This window comes from Lepidochelys kempii, chromosome 2 (assembly GCF_965140265.1).
Source record: "Lepidochelys kempii isolate rLepKem1 chromosome 2, rLepKem1.hap2, whole genome shotgun sequence".
Taxonomy (NCBI): domain Eukaryota; kingdom Metazoa; phylum Chordata; order Testudines; family Cheloniidae; genus Lepidochelys; species Lepidochelys kempii.
Window position 1 is genome coordinate 231,111,541 of NC_133257.1, and position 22,928 is coordinate 231,134,468.

The window sequence follows — 22,928 nt, forward strand, 5'->3', positions numbered from 1 at the left end:
TGCCAGAGAACTTCCTTCATGTGATCCGAGAGGTGTATAAGGGATGCAGCACCACCATTCGCTCGATTGAAGGGGAGACCACTGAGATCCCGATCCTCAGCAGAGTGTCCCCTCAGCCCCATCATCTTTAACCTCGCCATGGATCCGTTGCTACGAGCGATCTCCAATGGCACAGATGGCTTCAACCTCCATGGTGAGAGGGTGAGTGGAGGCTTACATGGATGACCTGGTCCTGACCATGGATGATCCAGAGAGCTTCCAAGGTATGCTACATGCCACCAGGTGAGCTGCTAACAGGATGGGGCTCCGCTTCAATGCAAAGAAGTGTGCAACTCTCCACATCGACAGCAGCAAAAAGGGACTCAGTGAAGACGATGGGGTTCCAGATCGAGGGCGAGCCCGTCATCCCCCTGGCAGAGGGGCAGGCGTACCAGTACCTCGGCACGCCGACAGGTTTCCGTGTCTGGCAGACACCCGAGGACACCATCCAGGAGATCTTGCAGGACGCCGCCAAGATTGACGCCTCCCTGCTAGCACCGTGGCAGAAGATAAATGCCCTGAACACCTTCCTGATCCCCCGCATCTTGTTCATCCTAAGGGAATCCGCCGTGGTGAAGGTACCCCTCAACAAGGCAGACAAGATCGTCCAGCAGCTGGTGAAGAAGTGGCTGTTCCTTCCCCAAAGAGCCAGCAATGAGCTGGTCTACATCACCCACAGGCATGGCGGTGCCAATGTCCCCCGCATGGGCGACCTGTGTGACATCGCGGTGATCACCCACTCCTTCCGCCTGCTGATGTGTCCTGACACCATGGTATGGAAAATCACGGCAAACACCCTCCATAACGCAACAAAGAAGCCGATCGGCAGAGCCCCCTCCAACCAAGACATCGCCACCTTCCTGAGGGGTTCCTTAGATGGCGAATTTGGACAGGACGGGCACGACATCGCTTCACTGTGGTCCCATGCTCGCAACGCCACGCGTTGCCTGGGGAAGCGCATTGGCTGCTGCTGGGAGTGGTGCGAGGAGTGCCAGGAGCTGGGAGTCCTGGTGCTGCAGATCAGGTCCGACGACAACACAATTGTCACCCCGAGCACCAGGGGCCTGCTGGAGAGGACCCTGAAGGCAGCCATCCACTCACTGTACATGGAAACCCTGAAGTGTAAACCAGACCAGGGTAAAGCCTTTGACCACTTCCTTGCCAGGGGCAGCTTCACCCGTTTCCCCAACTGGCGGTTCGTCCACCATGCCAGGCTCAACTGCGTCCGGCTCAACAGAGCCGTCCACCATGGGAACGAGACAAGCATTGCAGGAAATGCGGCTACTCCAGCGAGACCCTGCCCCACGTCCTGTGCAGCTGCAAGCCCCATTCCAGAGCCTGGCAGCTGTGCCACAATGCCATCCAGAACTGCCTGGTAAAAGCCATCGCACCGCGCCTGGGGGAGGTCGCCGTGAACTGCGCCATCCCCGGTATTGACAGCCAGTTGCGAACTGACGTGGTAGTCACCAACGAGACCCAGAAAAAGATCATCCTCGCTGATGTCACAATCTCCTTTGAGAACAGGACGCCGGCCTTCTGCAAAGCCCGAGCCCGTAAGCTGGAAAAATACGCCCCCCGGCCGACACCTTGAGAGCGAAGGACTACGAGGTGCAGATGGATGCCCTGATCGTCGGAGCCCTGGGTGCCTGGGACCCCTGCAACAAGCGTGTGCTGCGGACCTGTGGGATCGGTCGACACTACGCATGGCTCATGCGGCGCCTCATGATCTCAGACACCATCCGATGGTCCAGGGACATCTACATCAAACACATCACCGGTCACCGACAGTACCAGGTGTGAGCTGGAATGACATCGTGCATCAACTATGAGAAAGGAACTGAGAGACTTTTTCCGTTGGACCATATGAACTGGAACCATAAACTCACTGAACATTAAATCTCACCAAATGAGGGTAAATCCATCCTCATCATCATATCCACTCATTATACTCCACACCTGAACATAGCCATTATATGACTATATACCCTCATATCTCAATGTCTGTACTTTGACCCGTTAACCTTTTACCCCCAATCGGGGATATTGCAGATTATGTATTCCTTACGCCACCCGATCCTAAAACAAACTTCGCACCCCTTGATAATCTGTACATTATTCCCTGATAACCAGAAACTTCTATGCTTAAACTCTGTACCATTTTTTTATTTTAACATTTTAATAAAATTATTAAATCTGTTCTTATCAATTTAATATCTGATATGTCCTTTATTTGAGGATTGTATATTAAATTGATTTTTGGAACGGGGGATGGACTAGGAGCTTCCTCTGTCCACCCCATGCATCGCCCTGGTATTGCACTGTCTCCAGGAATGGAGGGGGAAAAAAAGTGAACTGCTAGATTACAGTTGCAGTCTTACCGTGGAACGGCAAAGAGTCCTGTGGCACCTTACAGACTATCAGATGTATTGGAGCATAAGCTTTTGTGGGTGAATACCCACTTCGTCAGTTGCATGTAGTGGAAATTTCCAGAGGCAGGTATAAGTATGTAAGCAAGAATCAGGCTAGGGATAACGAGGTTAGTTCAATCAGGGAGGATGAGGCCCTCTTCTAGCAGTTGAGGTATGAACACCAAGGGAGGAGAAACTGCTTTTGTAGTTGGCTAGCCATTCTCAGTCTTTGTTTAATCCTGAGCTGATGGTGTCAAATTTGCAAATGAACTGAAGCTCAGCAGTTTCTCTTTGAAGTCTGGTCCTGAAGTTTTTTTGCTGCAGGATGGCTACCTTTAAATCTGCTATTGTGTGTCCAGGGAGGTTAAAGTGTTCTCCTACAGGTTTTTGTATATTGCCATTCCTAATATCTGATTTGTGTCCATTTATACTTTTATGTAGGGACTGTCCTGGTTCAGGAATGTAGGGACTGTCCTGTATTCATACATAGTTTTCTTTAAAAGGACCGGAGCTGAGCTGCAGAAGGACACTAATCCTCTTATTCTCATTAGGAGCTGATTTACAAATATTAAAGGATTTTTTTTTTTTGCCTCTAAAGGGCTCCATTGTTCTTCTTTTTGTAATATCAGAGACTTGTACAGAATGGTTTATAGGAGAAGGAGTTTTTGACCTGATGCTTCTCTGCTTTCTATATTGCCACCCAGGCAACCTGGAATTTAGTGATAAATGGTGATTTACCCCCAAAATCTCAAAATATTCAAGTTGCTTCATATCCCAAGAGACCAGTCATTTACCCCAGATCAACTTGTATCTTAAATCTCACACCAAAGACCATTCCTGTAGCCAGTCCTGTAGTTAACTAAAGATCTATTAACTAGAAAAAAAGAAATGAGTTATTTACAGGTTAAAGCAAGCAACCATGTATAGACAAATGAATTTCAGGCTGTGATTCAAAAGGTGACAGAAATGTAGTAATCTGTCAGTATGGAATGCCTTTGTAAGGCTTAACCCAAGTCAGCCTCAGGGATCTCTGCTTTTTTGGTTCTTAGCTCCAGCCTAAAGGTCCTAAAAGCAAAGAAATGAAAAATCTTCCTTCTAGCTATTTCTATTTCCCTCTTCCAGAATTCAAACGGATGGGATGAGCCCTTCCACGTGTACTTCTCCATGGATGGATGAGGCAATTGACAAAGCTTTTGTCCTACAATGGCCCACTTAATTTTGATAGTCCTCCTGGAGGGGCTGGGGGAGCCACTCTTCCCATCTGAGTTCACAAATTCAGAGCAGGCATTTTTACAATTATAAAACAAAAACTTGTATTTTACCTTGTAGCATGTAATACGGAAAATTACTTGTAAGGTTAATGCATGCTGCAATTTACAAGCATTTTATAGAGTTGTCACTGTATTTCTGTGGGTCACAGCCAATGTTCCCTCTGATTTTTTCCATCCATTTGCAGAATAAATTTTATGTGCATTGAGGTATGTGTGGATGTGCGCCACCAGTAGAAACAAATAACCTAGATATAATATATATTTTTAAAAAGTTACCATAGAGATAATTACTCCAGCCAGGTCAGGTTGGGCATTTTAGAACTCACTACTCAGAGAAATAAATTTAAGTGTAAGAGAAGTAAAAATTATGAAATGCATAGACCAATAAAAACACTGAAATAACACACTTTGAAATAATAAAATTACAGAAAATGTATGTGCATTGCAGGAGGTACCAAGGAGTAACACCAACAACAATAATACAAGTATATGTTGGGAGGTGAGTGTGAAAGAGACAGTGTGTCCGTATGTGACACAGACGCTGTGTGATGTGTGTGTGACAGACTTGTAACATAGAGACTGTGTGTGCTGGCTGCTGGGAAAGTTTCTGAGAGATGCTGTGCGCGGTCTCCTTAAGACTCTTATGGAAAGCTCTCCTGCTCTGTCCTGAGCCCTGTTGTCTCCCTTCCCCTGCTTTGCAGAGATAGGGTACATAGGCAGGAGAGGAGAGAGGGAGGGGGGCATGTGAGACAGAGACTGTGTGAGCTGGCTGCTGGGGAAATCTTAAGAGCAGTGCCCTGTCTCTTTAGAAAGGCACTCACTCACTCAGCGTTCACTGCAGCAGCTCTGAGTCCTGAACCAGGCTGTGTCCCCTCTCCCCTGCTCTGTGGCGATGGGGTACATGGATGGGGAGGGGGGGAGAAGGGGACACCCTGACATCACCACCTTCCACCCACGCAGCTTACAGGGAACACAGGTCACAACTGAGAATACCAAATTCAGGACAAACTGCTGAGAAATAGGGCAGACACCCCACAAAACCGGTGGTTATTCTCCCATAAAATATACCGAACCAGCAACAAAAGTAAACTTCTGTTTCACCATACTGTGTAACAAGAAGTCAAAAAAACAGTTTCCTTAGGCATTCCAGTCCTGGATCCAACACCCAGACACTAGATTTAAAGCTGAGCGGTTATTTAAAACCAATTTCATCAAACAAAAGGGTTTTTCTGATCCCAAAAGACCAGCCACATACCCAGGTCAATATATAACTCTTCTTAGCCAATAATCACACTGTTGCTAGTCCTTTAGTATCTTTATAAATAAACCTTTAGATTTTAAAGAGAGAAAGGTGAGAGTTAAAATTGGTGAAAGGAATCAAATACATACAATAATTGCAAAGTACTTGGATCAGCTTGTAGCAGTGATGGAATGAACACCTGGCATGTTAAGTCTCTGGTTGCTTCCAAGTCATTGATAGGTCCTCAGTCCCTTGGTCAGAATGCTTCCATTAGTATAAATTCATAGTCCAGAGGTTTGAGCAGGAAAGAGGCAAAATGGAGGTGTTTCCAGCGCCTTTTATAGCTTCTCAAGTGAAGAGAAACTTGTTGTTCTCACACAAACGAAACCCCCAACAGTTCTCATGATACATTTAAAATATGACCTACTTAGTATTATGCATCCTGAAATTTGTATTCATAGATCATAGCACAGTAAGCAAAAAAGCAATAAGTCTTCACAACTCCACTCTCTTATAAAAATCATGATTATTTTGTCAGCATTCACATATGTTGAGACAATATTAGGGACACAACAGCCAACTGTCCTGATGTGAAGGAAAAATAGGAAGAATAGCAAGAAGCCAATATAGCTTCATCAGGAGCTCTTTAATTACCTGACAATCAGAAGGGAATTCTACAAAAAGTGGAAACATGGACAGATTGCTGAAGAGGGGTACAAAAGCATAGCGCAAGCATTCAAGGACAAAATCAGAAAGTTACAAAATGAGTTACCCCTAGCAAGGGACGTAAAAGGCAATAAGAAGAGGTTCTATAAATACATTAGCATCAAGAGAAAGATGAAGGAAAGTGTAGGTCCTTTACTGAGTAAGGAAGTAGAGCTAATAATGGACAACATAAAGAAGGCTGAGATGTTTAATATCTATTTTGCTTCAGTCTTGACTAAAAAGGTAAATTATGAACAGTTACTTTACACAATTAATATTTACAACCAAGGAGAAGGCACACAAGCCAAAATGTGGGAAATAATGGGTTAGAGAATATATAGATAATTTAGATATATTCATCTGGGCTTGATGAAATTCAGGTTAGGAACTAGCTGAAGCAATCTTGAAATCATCCGTGATTATTTTTGAGAACTCATGGAGAATGGCTAAGGCCTAGAGGACTGGAGAAAGGCAAACATAGTACCTACCTGTAAAAAGGGGAACAAACAAAACCTGGGCAGTTATATAGACCTGGAAAGACACTGGAATATATTATTTAAACAATGAATTTGTAAGCACCTTGAGGATAACTGGGTGGTAAGTAATAGCCAACATGGATTTGTCATGCCAACCCAACCTAGTTTCCTTTTTTGAGAGGTTTCCTGGCCTAGTGATTGGGGGAAGTAGTAGACATGAGATATCTTGGTTTTAGTAAAGCTTTTGGCACAATCCCATATCACATTCTCATAAGTAAACTAGGAAAATAGGGTCTAGATGAAATTACTGTGAGGTGGGAGAACAATTGGTTGAAAAAACCTACTCAAAGGATGTTTACCAATGGCACACTGTAACAGTGGGAGGTGATATCTAGTGGGGTTTTGCAGGGGTCTGTACTGGGTCTGGGACTATTCAGTATTTTCATTAATAATGTGGATAATAGAGTGGAGAGTATGCTTATAAAATTTGCGGATGACACCAAGGTGGGCGGGATTGCAAGCACTTTGCATGACAGGATCAGAATTCAAAATGACCTCTACAAATTGGAGAATTAGTCTGAAATCAACAAGATGAAACTCAATAAAGACAAGTGCAAAGTACTACACTTAGGGGAAAATCAAATGCACAATTACAAAATGGGGAATAACTGGGTAGGTGGTAGTATAACGGAAAAGGATTTGGGGGTTATAGTGTATCGCAAATTGAATATCAGCCAACAATATGATGCAGTTGTGAAAAAGTCTAGCATAATTCTTGTGTGTATTAACAGGAGTGTAGTATGTAAGCTTTAGGATGGTTCCAGTCTACTCAGCTGGAGTAGTTCATCCAGTTCTGGGCACCATACTTTAAGAAATTTGTGGACAAACTGGAGAAAGCAACAAAAATGATAAAAGGTTTAGAAAACCTGACCTATAAGGAAAAGTTTTTAAAAAATGGGCATGTTTGGTTTTGAGAAAAGAATACTGAGGGGGGAACCTGATAACAATCTTCAGATATATTAAGGGCTGTTATAAAGAGGATGGAGATCAATTGTTCTCCATGTCCCCTGAAGGAAAGACAAGAAGTAACGGGCTTAATCTGCAGCCAGCGAGATTTAGGTTAGATATTAGGAAAAACTTTCTACCGATAATGATAGTTAAATTCTGGAATAGACTTCCAAAAGTGATTGTGGAACCCCCATCATTAAGGGTTTTTAAGAACAGGTTGGACAGGGATGATCTAGGTATATATGGTCCTGCCTCAGTGCAGGTTGCTGGAGTAATGACCTCTCCTGGCCCTTTACAGCCTTACATTTCTGTGATTCTATGATTTTGCGTGGTAGGTGCCTCCTGAAATGTTTAAGACAGACTAATTCCATGACAAGAGGAGGAGATAATCACAGTAGGAATCAGAAAGAGGGACAGCAGCAATAACATTACATGGCTACTCAGTGAAGGCTAATGCACAGCATGAGGGAACACAATTCCCCTCCCCTTCCCCTTCCTTTGTAACTTATTTGTACCCCATCTTGCTTCTGTCCTTCCTTTTTTTTTCTTTGTACCTCCTTGTCCCTCGCTTCTCTGGCCACAACTCCCAGTCTTTTCTGGGACCTACCTCTCCCTTTCCGTATCTCCAGTAGCTCTTCTATTGTTGGGTCCACTCAGTTCTTTCTAATTAAAACTATTCTCTCTCAACCTGGACCATGCCGTGGGATGGGGTGAATATGGTGGTGAGGGACTGGAAAGCTAGCGGATGACAACAGCAAGGGTGCTGGAGGACTATCGTTTGAAAGGCTATTAGGCAGGGATTGATTCTCTGATAATATGAAGAACAAATATTTTAATGTTGAGACTGTAGCAAATAACACCTTCCTTCCCTGCCAAAAAATCCTCAACACCAACAACTTTCTGACTTTGCAAAGGCCAGTGCCATTAATTTAATCATTATCTGAATTCATTCTTCAACTGGGCAGCACATGTACAGCTGTTGTAATTCATTATCTGTAAAGTACTTTGAAATACAGCACAAGAAAAAAAAACCATATAAATGCAAATAGATATCCATAATTCACTATATATTTTCTTTGTATTTCATAACCTGTGAGAAAAAAAAACCTTTCCATTTTGCTGAAGTACTTTGTCTGTTTTCCTCTGGATCTTCCTAGCATTGCATAGTCATGAAACAGTTCAGAAAAAATAGCACTATTGAAAAGAATGATGAAAATGACCAAGTTTTACTCTTATACATAAATTGTAGTGCAATGGAATGTTGTCTCCAAAATCTCTCTCTCTCTCTCTCTTACTATTACTTCCACAGAGTCCCTGCCGGGGGTGGTATTGCCTCACCAGGTTCCAAACCTGTATTTTGCAATGTAGAGGAGCAGGCCAGTTGAATTAGTTCAAGGAGGTTACGGTAAGGACAGGTTCAGTGTGGGTGGAAAAGCTTTGTGATCTTGAATCTGTTTCAGCTGCCCACTGAGAATGCTGTGGATAAGCTAATGAGCAGCTTCTTGAAATCAACTTTCCCTCCCTGGTCCTGTGGTGGTTGCTATTAAACTTTGCTATAGGAGCAGTTTATGCATACAGGGTGCAGGATTAAGAGACTGCTCAACAGACCAAACTTTGTGCGGCTGCTTTTGCAACACTCAGCTCATCTGCAAGAGAACGTGTGTCTAGGCCTAGAGTCAGCAGCAGAGCACCTGGTAGATGAAATAATGGATAGAAAGATAGAAGATGAGGAGTGGTATATGAAAGTACTAAGATTTTCAAAAGTGACACGTGTTCTGGGGTGCTTTGATTTTTGGATGCTCAACTTGAGATGCCTTATGGCACCCTGATATTCAGAGTACTGAGCACCTGCCCTGTGGAAATCAGTCCCCTTTAAGATGTCTCAAGTTGGGCACCTAAATACTGAGGCACTAAAATCACTAGTCACTTTTGAAAATCTTGGTGACTGACTAAAACTAACTAATAAAGCTGGGCAAACATTTTTATTTGAAAGTTGTTTCACAAAAAATGGCCTGCATTTTTCTAAACACCAATTGTCATGTGTGTAGAAAATGCCCAGTGTTTTGATGAGAGAGAGAAAAAAGTTGATTCCCCTGCCCCTGCCATTTTTCCTTTCTCCCCTCTCCCTTTTTTCCAGTGAAAAAATGGGGAGTGTAGAGGAAGGGTTGGCCAGGGAGAGAGAAGTGGTAGTGTTTGAGGAGGGGGAAAAGACCAAAAGGATTTTTTTTTCTGAAAAAAACAGAATGTTTATGGAAACTTGCTTTTAAAAAACACACCCTAATTTTAAAAAGCGCCAGTGAAAAACTACTAGCTTCTAATCCCTATACCCTTTTGAAGTAGGTGAGTATTATTCCATTTGACAGACAGGAAACTGAGATAGAAAATTTAATTGGCTTATCCAAAGTCACAGAGGCAATTATTGTCAGATGCTGGGACTGGAGCTCTGGAATTCCTGGCTTCCATTCCTGTGTCGAGGCCTCTCTGTCAAGTTTTAAATAACTACAGCAAAAACAGCATAAAGCATGAGAGTGGAGTTTATTTTACCTTGGGGATAGGATGTCTCTGGTAAGAGTTTGTAAATATATCTTTCATAAGTGGTATAACTGGAAGTTTGGGGTAGATTTCAGGTAAAAATGGTGTCTCAAACAGAGAGCTGTCATTTACTCCGTGACTTTTTGATGACAAAGTGTAGTCCAAAGGAGAGAAATAAAAGAAACAAATGCACAAAACAGTGAACATTAAAAAAAAATAAAGACAAGTAGCCTTTTAAATATAGTTTGCTGCAGTTTGCCTCTGACATGCTTTGTTATGAAAGAAAATGGCACTACAATTTATGTTGGTCTGCTATTTGTTTCATTTTTGGAGGGACCATTGAACTGAATGGATGAAGGGTCAAACTTGGTGTGCTGAACTTTGCCATCTCCTTCTGCTGTTATTCGGAGTTTCCAGGTCTAAACATCTTTCATAAATTGACTCCATGTCTCTAAAGGCTTCTTTCCTCAGCTCATCCTGGAAAGGAAATATATTTAAGAACAAGTTGTAAGACAGCAGCTACTTAACAGTAGCAATTTTCTCTTCAGTAAGAAGCATAATGTGCATCTGCCCTGGAGGAGAATTAGGCAGCAATTATTGTAGAATCAAATCCTATTTCCTATGCTGGAATAAGCACAGTATATGGTATCTTTTGGGACTTGGAGCAGAATACAAAGCCCATCAAAACTCATTCCTCTCATAATGCCATCTAATTGAGACTAAATATGCCCAGCGTTGAGCTGATTGGCAATTCCACACATTGATGATTCTTTGCATGCTTTGAAAGGATTCCTTCCTGTCTGCTCTGAATTAATTTCTGAATCCTTTGTCTTTTCTCCCTTTGACTTGAGTTGGGCTGAAAATGGAATCTTGTTCTGACACAAATTATATATTCCAGGATAATAATTCAAATATAGTGCCTTCCACTTAATTCAATTGCTGGTCCAATCAATTATTCTATTCATTCAGGAACCAGATAGTTTCTGTTGGTCTCTATAAAGCTTCCACAAATGCTTTTAATAAAGGTTAACCAAATATATATTTAAGTAAGGAGAAGAAGAAGAAAGCACCGCTGACTCAATGATCAGACCTTCACCCGTGCTGTAATCTGTCTCTGATTTAGGGTCTGATCCTAGAGTATCTGGGATCAAATATAGTGATATGCTGAGCACCAGTAAATCCCACAGAACTCACTGGAAATTAAAGGAACTCAACAATTTTTATTTGTATGGGCCCCAGTCTGGGGCTTATTGTGCTAGGCATTGTACAATTAAGAGAGAGTCCCTGCCCTAAAGAGATTACAATCTAGGATTTGGTCCATTGACGTTACTGACAGTTGACGGTTCTTGGCATCTAAGTGGGTGGACTCCTAGGTTGTAATTTTCTTGAGTAGGGACCTCTTTGTTTTCTTTGTACAGAAAAGTACATACTGATGGAGTTTAATAAACATAGCACATTGCCTTGCATCTCCCCACAGATCCTCAGGATATAAACACAAGCATAGAGGAAATGTTGCCTAATTCATAAGCAGTATGAGAAGTAAAACCTGTTTAAATCTCCAAATCTACCCTTTCTGTGTATTTTTAGCATACGTAATAAAAATTGCTATTCTGGTGTTACAAAAATGTAATCAATATGATTAAAGTGTAGTTGATCATTTTAAATTGAGTAAGTGGATTGAATTTACAGGTACTTTATTTTTAATGCTTAACATTGAAGTAAAAAAAGCAAGCAGAGTGAACATTTAAGGCAGCTAAAATTACACTTAAAAGCATTGGGACGTCAGACAAAACTCTCCTAAATTAGACTCATACATGTATTTTGTTCCAAAGGAACTAACCAATAAAATCATGGAAGCAGCATGACCACCCGGTAATTGACTGCATCTACAGCAGCATCTATGACCGTGCTTTAACGTGGCTGCGTCGTCGCGGGTCCAGCGCTGGGAGAGAGCTTTCCCAGCACTGTAATAAAATCACCTCCGCGAGGGGAATAGCTCCCCGCATCTCCCAGCGCTATCGCACTATTTACACTGTCACAAAGTCGCTGAGTAGATGCCAGATCTCTGCTTGAGACACCATGTTTTTCCACACCCCTGAGCGAAGACAGTTTCAGCGCTGTAAGTGGCAGTGTAGACAAGAGTTAAATGTTCAAAGGAAAAGAGGATAAGCTGAGCTGACAAGATCAATTATTACCTTACTGTGCCCCCTTTGGTAACCTCTGTTGTCATTTAAAACAGTTTTAATCAGAACTTGTTAAAGAAAATATTGTAGGGGAGTAGGTAGGTTGGGGATAAACTTTTTTTTTATAGAATTCTTGCTTATTTCTTTTTAAAATATGCCATTATAGCACATTTCCACTTGAGTGATACATAGAAATTGTATTAATTCCATCTGTAAATGCACTTCACTTCCAAGGTGCATTTGAATAGATAACAAAATTTCTGGATGAGATTTTAACTTGTTTGAAGCCTAAATTTTGGTAGCTTGACAGTGAAATGACCTTGCTTGATGAGCTGATTAGTCAAATATTTGCATTGTACAGTATTGTATGTAGGCAGATCCTCATTGGTTTTGTGATTAGTATTGCAGATGGAACCGTTATGCAATGGAAACAAATATAAATGTAAAAACCCTGTAGTGCAGAACTCAGAAACTTAATTTAATCCTAATTAAGAGGTCAAGCCTACAAGACCCTGAGCACTTTCTGAAAGGTGCTGAGTACCCTCCACTTGCATTTTACATCATCTCTCTGGAGTTGCTGTGCACCTAGCAGCTTAAGTGATTTACCTTTGGGGAGGTTAAAATAAAGTTTATTTGGGTTGTCCCCAATTAAGCCATTTTGCAGGAGGTGGATTTAGGAGTCCTAGGATTCTCCGTACCCAGTTTCTAGGGTTCCATTATTCATCTCAGTGCATTGGGATTTACGTGCACAGTTGTTATGGGCAATGATGGGAAATGTGCATTTCTGTACTTTTGTATCAAGATGAGAATGACCATGTTTCCCCTATAATGGATCACATTTTTATCTGTTCCTGATGTTCTCGGACATAACTAAAATACAAGCAAAGAACTATGAAGCATACTATACATTAGAGGGAATATTTAAATTATGCATTGAAATTTTGAAATATTGTTAAAGAACAGAATGGAATGATTGATGTCCAATTAATACACATCAATCATGTCAGTATTTAGTATTTTAATATGTTATTTTTTTATAGTTGGAAAAATACATAGCACATCATGGTTTGAGAGTCTCTTCAAGGAGAATTTATTTGCTTATTCAAGGTATTGAGTCACTATGAGTTTGATCCTCTGTGCTTCTCATATTTCTCAATGTCCAGGATAGTCAATGGGATTTAAGGGCAGCCAGCAACTTACAGAATCATTGCCTCTAATGTGTAACTTTAGACCTCTCATTGATATTCATCTCTCGCTGCCTTCCAGTAGACGCTAATAGGGTTTTTAGTTATCTGCTAAAGCCTATGATGATCAGTACAACAACAAAACTACACTTAGACAGCGGGGGTCCGTAGCAGTGAGTGTCTGTGACCACAATGTATGGCTTTATTCCAGTTGTCTAAGAGCTCCACAGGGTTATTACTGATCTGGTGGTTAATCACTAGTGATTGTGTGACCACCACCACTCTGTAACTGGGCAGTGTCCCCTCCTGACTTCAAGTCTGATCTTCTGAGCTTCATGTGCAGGGACTTTGTCTCTGAGGTGGGCAATGTGACCCAAAAGGGCCAGCCGGTAGCGTTCAATGATAACTCAATCCTTTTGAGCCAGTTCTCAATGGTACATCCCTATTACTGATAAAGTCAAACCATGTTATACCCAATGGTTGCCACTGGCAATGCATATGAAATGCCTCCAGCCCCCTGATGTCTTGTTTAAGCAAGATCCATCATATAAGAGGGTTGTATGCAGGTTTGATAAATCCGTATATAGCCACAGACAACCTTTTGTCACTGAAACACGAGAGATTTCTCAGATGAGAATTCTCCTGTTTTGGAGAAATAAAGAAGAGCGGTGACAAATATATACAACCCACCCCATTTCCCCCAAAAATGTGAGTAGGTATCACCCACCACTGTCCCAAATTTAGGATCCGATCTTATATGGAAAAATACTGGAAAACAAAAGTGTGTGCCAAATAATTACAGATGGCTGGATGCAATGGTTCTGTTTCATTGCCTTTGTTGGGCGTGTGAAAGTTATTAATCCACAGGCCTGGAACTGGTGTGTTCATTTGTATGAGAGTATATTAAAGTTTCACACTTATGTGTGTGTATATATTTTTGATCCTGCTTAGCTTTTTGTATTTTGTCATAGACTAGTTTCAAACTCAAAGGTAGCCAAGGCACTCACTTTATTTAGCTCCTAGAGTCCCTGAAAAACAATTAATTTAGTACCTAACATTTGAGCTAATAATGGAGGATGGAGCTATATAGTGCAGGTCTGTGTACAAATCTGTTACATTTCAGTCATTCAGTTTGATACCATTTGTAAATAACAGTAGAATCCTGTCTGCTGTAACTTAGTGGGTCTACTTTGAAGCATACATACTTATACTAGGGATGATAGACTGTAATGGAGATCAAGGTTTAGCAATTATACTTTGAATTCACCAAACTAGATCTAGTTTCCAAGTTGTATTTTCCTGTCATTTAAAACCATGTTTTTTGCTTTTAACAAGAACGATACAACCAAAGAAAATATTTCCCTAGCTAAAGGGGAAGCCTTTGCTTTAATCAAGGATAGAGAAAGCCCAACTCTGGTAAAAGCAGGTGCCCAATAGATGGTGTGTAAAGTGAGTGCACCATTTATCCTTAAAATGTTGGTCTCCATTTCTGCTCCTCTTTTTCAGTGTTGATTCCCCCCCTTCTACTCCATTTGTCACCCTATGTTTTTTCTTTTTGTTTCTGCTTCAAAAGCCTCAAAGTGGGACATACACCCAGCAAATGTGCTGATCTATTTCAAAGCCACTATGTTGCAATGGAGTTGAAATTAGACACAATAATGTTGACCATTCCTAATAACCCTTGAAGTGGTAGCAGAATGCCATGTTTCATGTAAATTGTCTACGCTATAAGTGCTTCAGAGATTTTTCTAGTTAGATGTTTTTACAGGTACACACTTCATTTGAACTGTCCCTCACCATCTAATATCACTTTACAAACTTAAGACCAGAATAGATGAAAACAATATATATATATTTTAAAATACTCAACATACTCACTCCATCCTCACTCTTAAACTTATGTGCATGTGCGCACACACACACAGAAGGTGGAGGTTGAGAGAAAATGAATTTAAAATATTGATTTCTATCCAGTCGGAGAGGACTTTATCCCAGGATATTCAATAACTGTGGATCACACCATATTGTAATCTGATTTTGTTATGTAGGTGATCTCCAGTAGAGATCAAAGAAGCCCAGCTCTTTAGTACTGATCTATTTCAGTCAGTGTATGATGCTGTGAAAAGATGCCCTGCTTAATCACATTGTGACGATTTAGTATCTTAAAGATTATTGATAAGGCTTAACTCTTTTGACTACTATTGTTCTACAAGCAAATATATTCACTAGCTATCTACCGTGACACCTAGTTATTTTTCCTTGAAACTATAACTAATGTTATTTTAATTATTCCATCTAATCTGCATTACTTTGCACTTGATTTCTTTGAGTTTCATCTGCCATTGTGGTGTTCTTGTTTTGTTAGACATAACCCAACTTTGTTAGATCCTTCTGCAATTCTTCATAATTTTCCCTACTCTTCACTAAGCTCCATAATTTAGCATATTTGATAAATGTTGCCACCTCACATTTCCTCTTCCAGGTTATTAGGGAATATACTGAACAACACCCTCCGAGCACTGATCCTAGGAAGATCCCTATGAAGATCTCAGGAGAAAAACCTGTGGATAAAATACTGTTACAAAGTATTAGAAATACTCTTTTAGCATGTGTGTTACAAACCTGTTCATTAGAAGATGACATAATTTGGGAATTCTCTTCCTATGCCTCATTTGTAGTTTAGTTGGCAACTATCCTTTTGTGTATGTATTTTACCACAAATGGTTACAGTAAGATGGGTATCTTTATTTACTAACCTGCCTCAGACCTGATGTGAAATACAATGTTGATACAATTAGTCATTATGGAGTCTTTATTGGAAAGCTGACATTTCTTTTATCAATCAGTCATGAAAATGGACTCGGAGGATGAAAGATTTTATCAGTTTAATTGAAGAATCAGCTCAAAACTTAGTTGATGTTGGGTAGCTAATTTAGCCAACAGGTTTATGATAGTAAAATATGCTTTGAGTCATACAAGGCACAATGTGTAGTTTACAAAGATGTACAGAAAGATCCTTCAAGCTGTCAGTGTTTCAGGCTTCAAGACACTACTCATATTGCTCTTCATGCTTTCATCTTGTTACCTTGAGAAAACTCTCTTAGGTTTTAAAACTCAGCAAATTTAAAGCCAGCAGACTTTGAGATCTGAATATCTTGGAGGCAATAAAAATTAAAATAGGGAGAACAACATATTAAATGCTACAAACCATGAAAATTATAGATGTCAAGAATCTTCAAAGTCAGGCACATGGTTGTAGTGCAGTGACTGAGAGAATTGGATATGCCATGTCAACCACCCTTTCAGGTTATGAAGTCTTGACCATTCACCAGCTAACCTGAGAGAATCTGTAGCTGTGTAATAAGGTTCCATTTGGCAGATGCACGGTTTATTCTGTTTATATGTAATTTTGCAAATGTATAGCCTAAAATTCCTTCATTTCTGAAGAATCCTCCAGTGATATAGGTAGTTACTGTTACTGATCAGTGGTCTTCCACTATCTAACAAATATATTCCTTTGTATCAATTAATCACACTTTCCAATGTACAATCAGTAACAAAATATACAGAAGCCTCATGTAGACTTAACGTCTCTTACTAATGGTGTGACACCCATAAGCTTCAAAAACCCACTGTTTATTAATGAGGGAGAGTGGGGGGAAGCCACAGGTTAAATAAAATAAACATATTTACTTTACACTTGTAATATTTCTTGCTTAAAAAGTACTAATATCTCCATTACATGTGGAATGATTTAGGTCATGCATTTGTGACTTCTCACCCTTGAAGGGTAAATATACTGTATTAAAAATAATGTCTTAAATATATTTCAGTGGGTTAAGGAAGAAACACCAACATTACCATAGGTCATATGGTACTACTGTTTGTCTTTATTTGTATATGGAGTAATGGTCATTTTGAACCTTAGCAGATTCTCAGCTCTGGTGTAAGCAGAGCAGAGCCAAATGGCACTAATTTCATGTTTTGCCTCTGACACTAAAAATACTGCTGCTGGCTGGATTATATTAAATTTGAGTGCCAAAAATCCTACATATAGCCCCTATATAATCCTATATATATAGCCCCTGGGAGGCTAATATGAGGGGGAAAGGAGTCATAGAATATCAGGGTTGGAAGGGACCCCAGAAGGTCATCTAGTCCAACCCCCTGCTCGAAGCAGGACCAATTCCCAGTTAAATCATCCCAGCCAGGGCTTTGTCAAGCCTGACCTTAAAAACCTCTAAGGAAGGAAATTCTACCACCTCCTTAGATAACGCATTCCAGTGTTTCACCACCCTCATAGTGAAAAAGTTTTTCCTAATATCCAATCTAAACCTCCCCCACTGCAACATGAGACCATTACTCCTCGTTCTGTCATCTGCTACCATTGAGAACAGTCTAGAGCCATCCTCTTTGGAACCAGCTTTCAGGTAGTTGAAAGCAGCTATCAAATCCCCCCTCATTCTTCTCTTCTGCAGACTAAACATCCCCAGTTCCCTCAGCCTCTCCTCATAAGTCATGTGTTCTAGACCCCTAATAATTTTTGTTGCCCTTCGCTGGACTCTCTCCAATTTATCCACATCCTTCTTGTAGTGTGGGGCCCAAAACTGGACACAGTACTCCAGATGAGGCCTCACCACTGTTGAATAGAGGGGAACGATCACGTCCCTCGATCTGCTCGCTATGCCCCTACTTATACATCCCAAAATGCCATTGGCCTTCTTGGCAACAAGGGCACACTGCTGACTCATATCCAACTTCTCATCCACTGTCACCCGTAGGTCCTTTTCCGCAGAACTGCTGCCTAGCCATTCGGCCCCTAGTCTGTAGCGGTGCGTTGGATTCTTCCGTCCTAAGTGCAGGACCCTGCACTTATCCTTATTGAACCTCATCAGATTTCTTTTGGCCCAATCCTCCAATTTGTCTAGGTCCTTCTGTATCCTATCCCTCCCCTCCAGCGTATCTACCACTCCTCCCAGTTTAGTATCATCCGCAAATTTGCTGAAAGTGCAATCTACACCTTCCTCCAGATCATTTATGAAGATATTGAACAAAACTGGCCACAGGACCGACCCCTGGGGCACTCCACTTGACACCGGCTGCCAACTAGACATGGAGCCATTGATCACTACCCATTGAGCCCGACAATCTAGCCAGCTTTCTACCCACCTTATAGTGCATTCATCCAGCCCATACTGCCTTAACTTGCTGACAAGAATACTGTGGGAGACCGTGTCAAAAGCTTTGCTAAAGTCAAGAAACAATACATCCACTGCTTTGCCTTCATCCACAGAACCAGTAATCTCATCATAAAAGGCGATTAGATTAGTCAGGCATGACCTTCCCTTGGTGAATCCATGCTGGCTGTTCCTGATCACTTTCCTCTCATGCAAGTGCTTCAGGATTGATTCTTTGAGGACCTGCTCCATGATTTTTCCAGGAACTGAGGTGAGGCTGACTGGCCTGTAGTTCCCAGGATCCTCCTTCTTCCCTTTTTTAAAGATTGGCACTACATTAGCCGCCAACAGAACCTAACGCCGCGTTAAGGCGCCCGATGCCGACGCTCATCAGACCCCAGAAAAGGTGTTGGTTGATATAGACAGCAGGACGGTGGCCATGGAAGTTGGAATCCGCTAAGGAGTGTGTAACAACTCACCTGCCGAATCAACTAGCCCTGAAAATGGATGGCGCTGGAGCATCGGGCCCATACCCGGCCGTCACGCAGTTTTATCTGGTAAAGCAAATGATTAGAGGTCTTGGGGCCGAAACGATCTCAACCTATTCTCAAACTTTTAAATGGGTAAGAAGCCCGGCTCGCTGGCGTGGAGCCGGGCGTGGAATGCGAGTGCCTAGTGGGCCACTTTTGGTAAGCAGAACTGGCACTGCGGGATGAGTCCAGGAGAGCTGGCTGTATTTTAAAGAAGCCTTATTGAGGGCGCAGGAACAAACCATCCCAATGTGCAGAAAGAATAGCAAATATGGTAGGCAACCACCTTGGCTTAACAGAGAAATCTTTAGTAAGCTTAAACACAGAAAGGAAGCTTACAAGAAGTGGAAACTTGGACAGATGACTAGGAAGGAGTATAAAGATATTGCTCAAGCATGCAGGGGTGTAATCAGGAAGGCCAACTCACAATTGGAGTTGCAGCTAGCAAGGGATGTGAAGGGTAACAAGAAGGGTTTCTACAGGTATGTTAGCAACAAGAAGGTGGTCAGGGAAAGTGTGGAACCCTTACTGAATGGGGGAGGCAACCTCATGACACGTGATGTGGAAAAAACTGAAGTACTCAATGCTGGAGGGTAGGGATAGGGTCCAAAGTGACCTAGACAAATTGGAAGATTGGGCCAAAAGAAATCTGATCAGGTTCAACAAAGACAAGTGCAGAGTCCTGCACTTAGGATGGAAGAATCACATGCACTACTATAGGCTGGGGATTGACTGGCTAGCGGCAGTTCTGCAGAAAAGGACCTGGGTATTACAAATGGACAAGAAGCTGGATATGAGTCAACAGTGTGCCCTTGTTGCCAAGAAGTCTGTTGGCATATTGGGCTGTATTAGTAGGAGCATCGCCAGCAGATTGAGGGAAGTGATTATTTCTCTCTATTCAGCATTGGTGAGGCCACATCTGGAGTATTGCGTTCAGTTTTGGGTCCCCCCACTATGGAAAAGATGTGGACAAATTGGAGAGAGTTCAGTGGAAGGCAATGAAAATGATTAGGGGGCTGGGACACATGACTTATGAGGAGAGGCTGAGGGAACTGGGCTTATTTAGTCTTCAGAAGAGAAAGGTGAGGGGGGATTTGATAGCAGCCTTCAACTACCTGAACGGGGGTTCCAAAGAGGATGAAACTTGGTTGTTGTCAGTGGTGGCAGATGACAGAACAAGGAGCAATGGTCTCAAGTTGCCGTGGGGGAGGTCTAGGTTGGATATTAGGAAACACTATTTCACTAGGAGGATGGTGAAGCACTGGAATGGGTTATGTAGGAAGGTGGTGGAATCTCCATCCTTAGAGGTTTTTAAGGCCCGGCTTGACAAAGAGCTGGCTGGGATGATTTAGTTGGTGTTGGTCCTGCTTTGAGCAGGGGGTTGGACTAGATGACCTCCTGAGGTCTCCTTCAACTCTAATCTTCTATGATTCTAATAGGCAGGGATGGATGTGAGGAAGATAATTTGTTCTGTTTTTAAGCAAATATAGTAATACATGTGGTTGGCTTTTTGTGAACAATGTAAATGTTCTGTTCCCCACTCAACTGAAAAAAAATTGTTAAAAAATATGACCTAAACTTAACACAGGGTAGGAAATTTACATAAGAGGCAAACCTGCATGCAGCTGCATCTGTGAAGCCACTAGGCTCCTGTCAAGATTCCTTCCCCACTCTGAACTCTGGAGTACAGATGTGGGGACCCACATGAAAGTCCCCCTAAGCTTATTTCTACCAGCTTAGGTTAAAAACTTCCCCCAAGGCACAAAATCTTTGCCCTTGGACTAGGGTACACTGCCACCACCAAGTGATTTAGACAAAGAACAGGGAAAGGACCACTTGGAGTCCCTATTTCCCCAAAATATCCCCCCTAGCCCTTACACCCCCTTTCCTGAGGAGGCTTGAGAATAAACAAGATGAGCACAAATGAGCCTTGGATTTTTAAGACCCCAAAAAACCCAACCAGATTCTTAAAAAAACAGAACTTTATTAGAAGAGCAAAACAAAGATAAAAGAAACACTCTGTAAGATTAGAATGGAAGATAATTTCACGGGCAGTCAGATTCAAAACATAGAGAATCCCTCTCGGCAAAACCTTAAGTTACAAAATGACACACAACCAGGAATACACATTCCCTCCAGCACAGCGAATTTACAAGCCAAAACAAAGAAAACCTAACGTATTTTCTAGCTAGATTACTTACTAACTTTACAGGAGTTGGAGGGCTTGCATCCTTGATCTGTTCCTGGAAAAGGTATCATACAAACAGACAAAAGCCTTTTTCCCCCCATCCTCATTGGTCATTTTGGGTCAGGTGCCAGCAAGGTTACCTTAGCTTCTTAACCCTTTACAGGTGAAAAGATTTTGCCTCTGGCTAGGAGGGATTTTATAGCACTGTATACAGAAAGGTGGTTACCCTTCCCTTTATTTTTATGACAAGTGATTTCTTCCTGGAGCTTTAGGAGAAAACAGAGTTAATAAGACACATGCATCTCTAAATATACTACTAACTGTATAAAGACTAACAATATTTTCTATGTCTCAAGGACGATTTTAACCAGTTGATTCTGGGAATCTTTCACGGGAGAGTGCATCAGCCACTTTGTTAGAAGCTCCTGAAATGTGTTGTATGTCAAAATCAAAATCCTGGAGAGCTAAACTCCACCAAATAAGTTTTTTGTTATTTCCCTTGGCAGTATGAAGCCACTGTAGCGCAGCATGGTCGGTTTGCAGATGGAAACGCCATCCCCAAACATATGGGTGTAGCTTTTCCAGAGCGTAGACAATGGTAACATTCCTTTTCACTGATTGACCAGTGGCCTTCCCTCTCAGACAGCTTCTTGCTGAGAAACACGGCAGGATGGAATTCTTGATTCGGTCCTTCCTGCATTAAGATTGCTCCCACACCATGCTCGGATGCATCTGTGGTTACTAGGAACGATTTGTCAAAGTCTGGGGCCTGGAGCACAGGGTCAGACATGAGTGTCGCTTTAAGCTGTGAAGCCAGTAGGCTCCATTGATGGCATACGTGCTGTACTTAAATGTCACTAGAATTGAGTTATATTAGATTGTTAAGGAAATAAATAGAAGCTTGCATATTATTACAGTTATGTATTTTTGAATCCCCAGAAATGTGTTCAAGCCATTTAAGACATAATACCTGCCCTGAAGAGAGGACAATCTCAATTTAACTGTTACGTGATAGGTGAGGGCCAAAGACAGGATGGGGAGGAGACAGACAAGGTTCACAGTAATATAATTCTTACTTAGAAAGGTATATGTACTGGATGGTTTGTTTTTATTTTTTCTGCTATTGGATACTTCTCCCCTTCACTTTTCACAGTGAATGTTTATTCAAAGATTTCTTTGTAACAGTGAATGTTATCTAAAAATATATGAAGGAAATGTCTGGAGAAAGGTCTGAAGGTATAACATAAGCATCAAAAAGCCTTACAGCAGTTAGAGATTTGCAAATGCAATTCTCTGAGGTTTAAAAGACCTCAGTGTTGTGATTAAATTTAGCTCTTTTGAGGAAACTGGAGCAGAAAGTATATCAAGAGAGCGCCTTGCAAGGGCTTACTTAACTTACTTAGTAAGTTGGTGTACCAGCTTGCATTCAAATTTGACTTCGGTCAAAAGGTAAAATTTAGTTTTTCTACTTGTCCACAGTAGACATTCATCTATATGCCATAGTCCCTTTGCAGTTTGGCACAATAGTCCTATGAAAAACTTTCAGATGCTGTCTGCCATGTGTCTGATTCTCTAGCCAGTAGAATCAGTCCTAAGTAAATTGGTATCATTCATCATCAGCACAAAAAAATTAGCAATTAAAAAAAAAGTGTAGCAAAGAGAAATTGGAGCTTATTACATGGTTGGTTCAATGAGTAACACATTTGTGTGACATAACTATCTCTTTTTTCCCATCAACGCAAGCGACTTGCTACTCCAATGAGATTCCAGTTAGAAGGAGCAATAAAATAATAATGCTATTTTAGTCATTCAGTCAGGAGCTTATCCTATCTCAGTAGATGAAAGTTCTTTTAATACTCCTGCATAGAGTCAAGTAGTGCACTTAGCCTCTTGGTCCCTCCTGGGAGCTGGCCTACATTTAGGATCTGATTCAAAGCCCATTGAAGTCTGTGGGAGTCTTGCCATGGACTTCAAAAGGCTTTGACTC

The 22,928-nt window shown here is 41.5% G+C and overlaps 1 non-coding gene across 1 annotated transcript; it reads left to right on the forward strand.

The window, feature by feature from the left end:
- Positions 1-2,192: 2,192 nt before the first annotated feature.
- LOC140908038 (U2 spliceosomal RNA) lies at positions 2,193-2,383 on the forward strand. The gene has a single exon (XR_012157743.1). It is a non-coding gene; the product is annotated as a U2 spliceosomal RNA (small nuclear RNA).
- Positions 2,384-22,928: the final 20,545 nt, after the last annotated feature.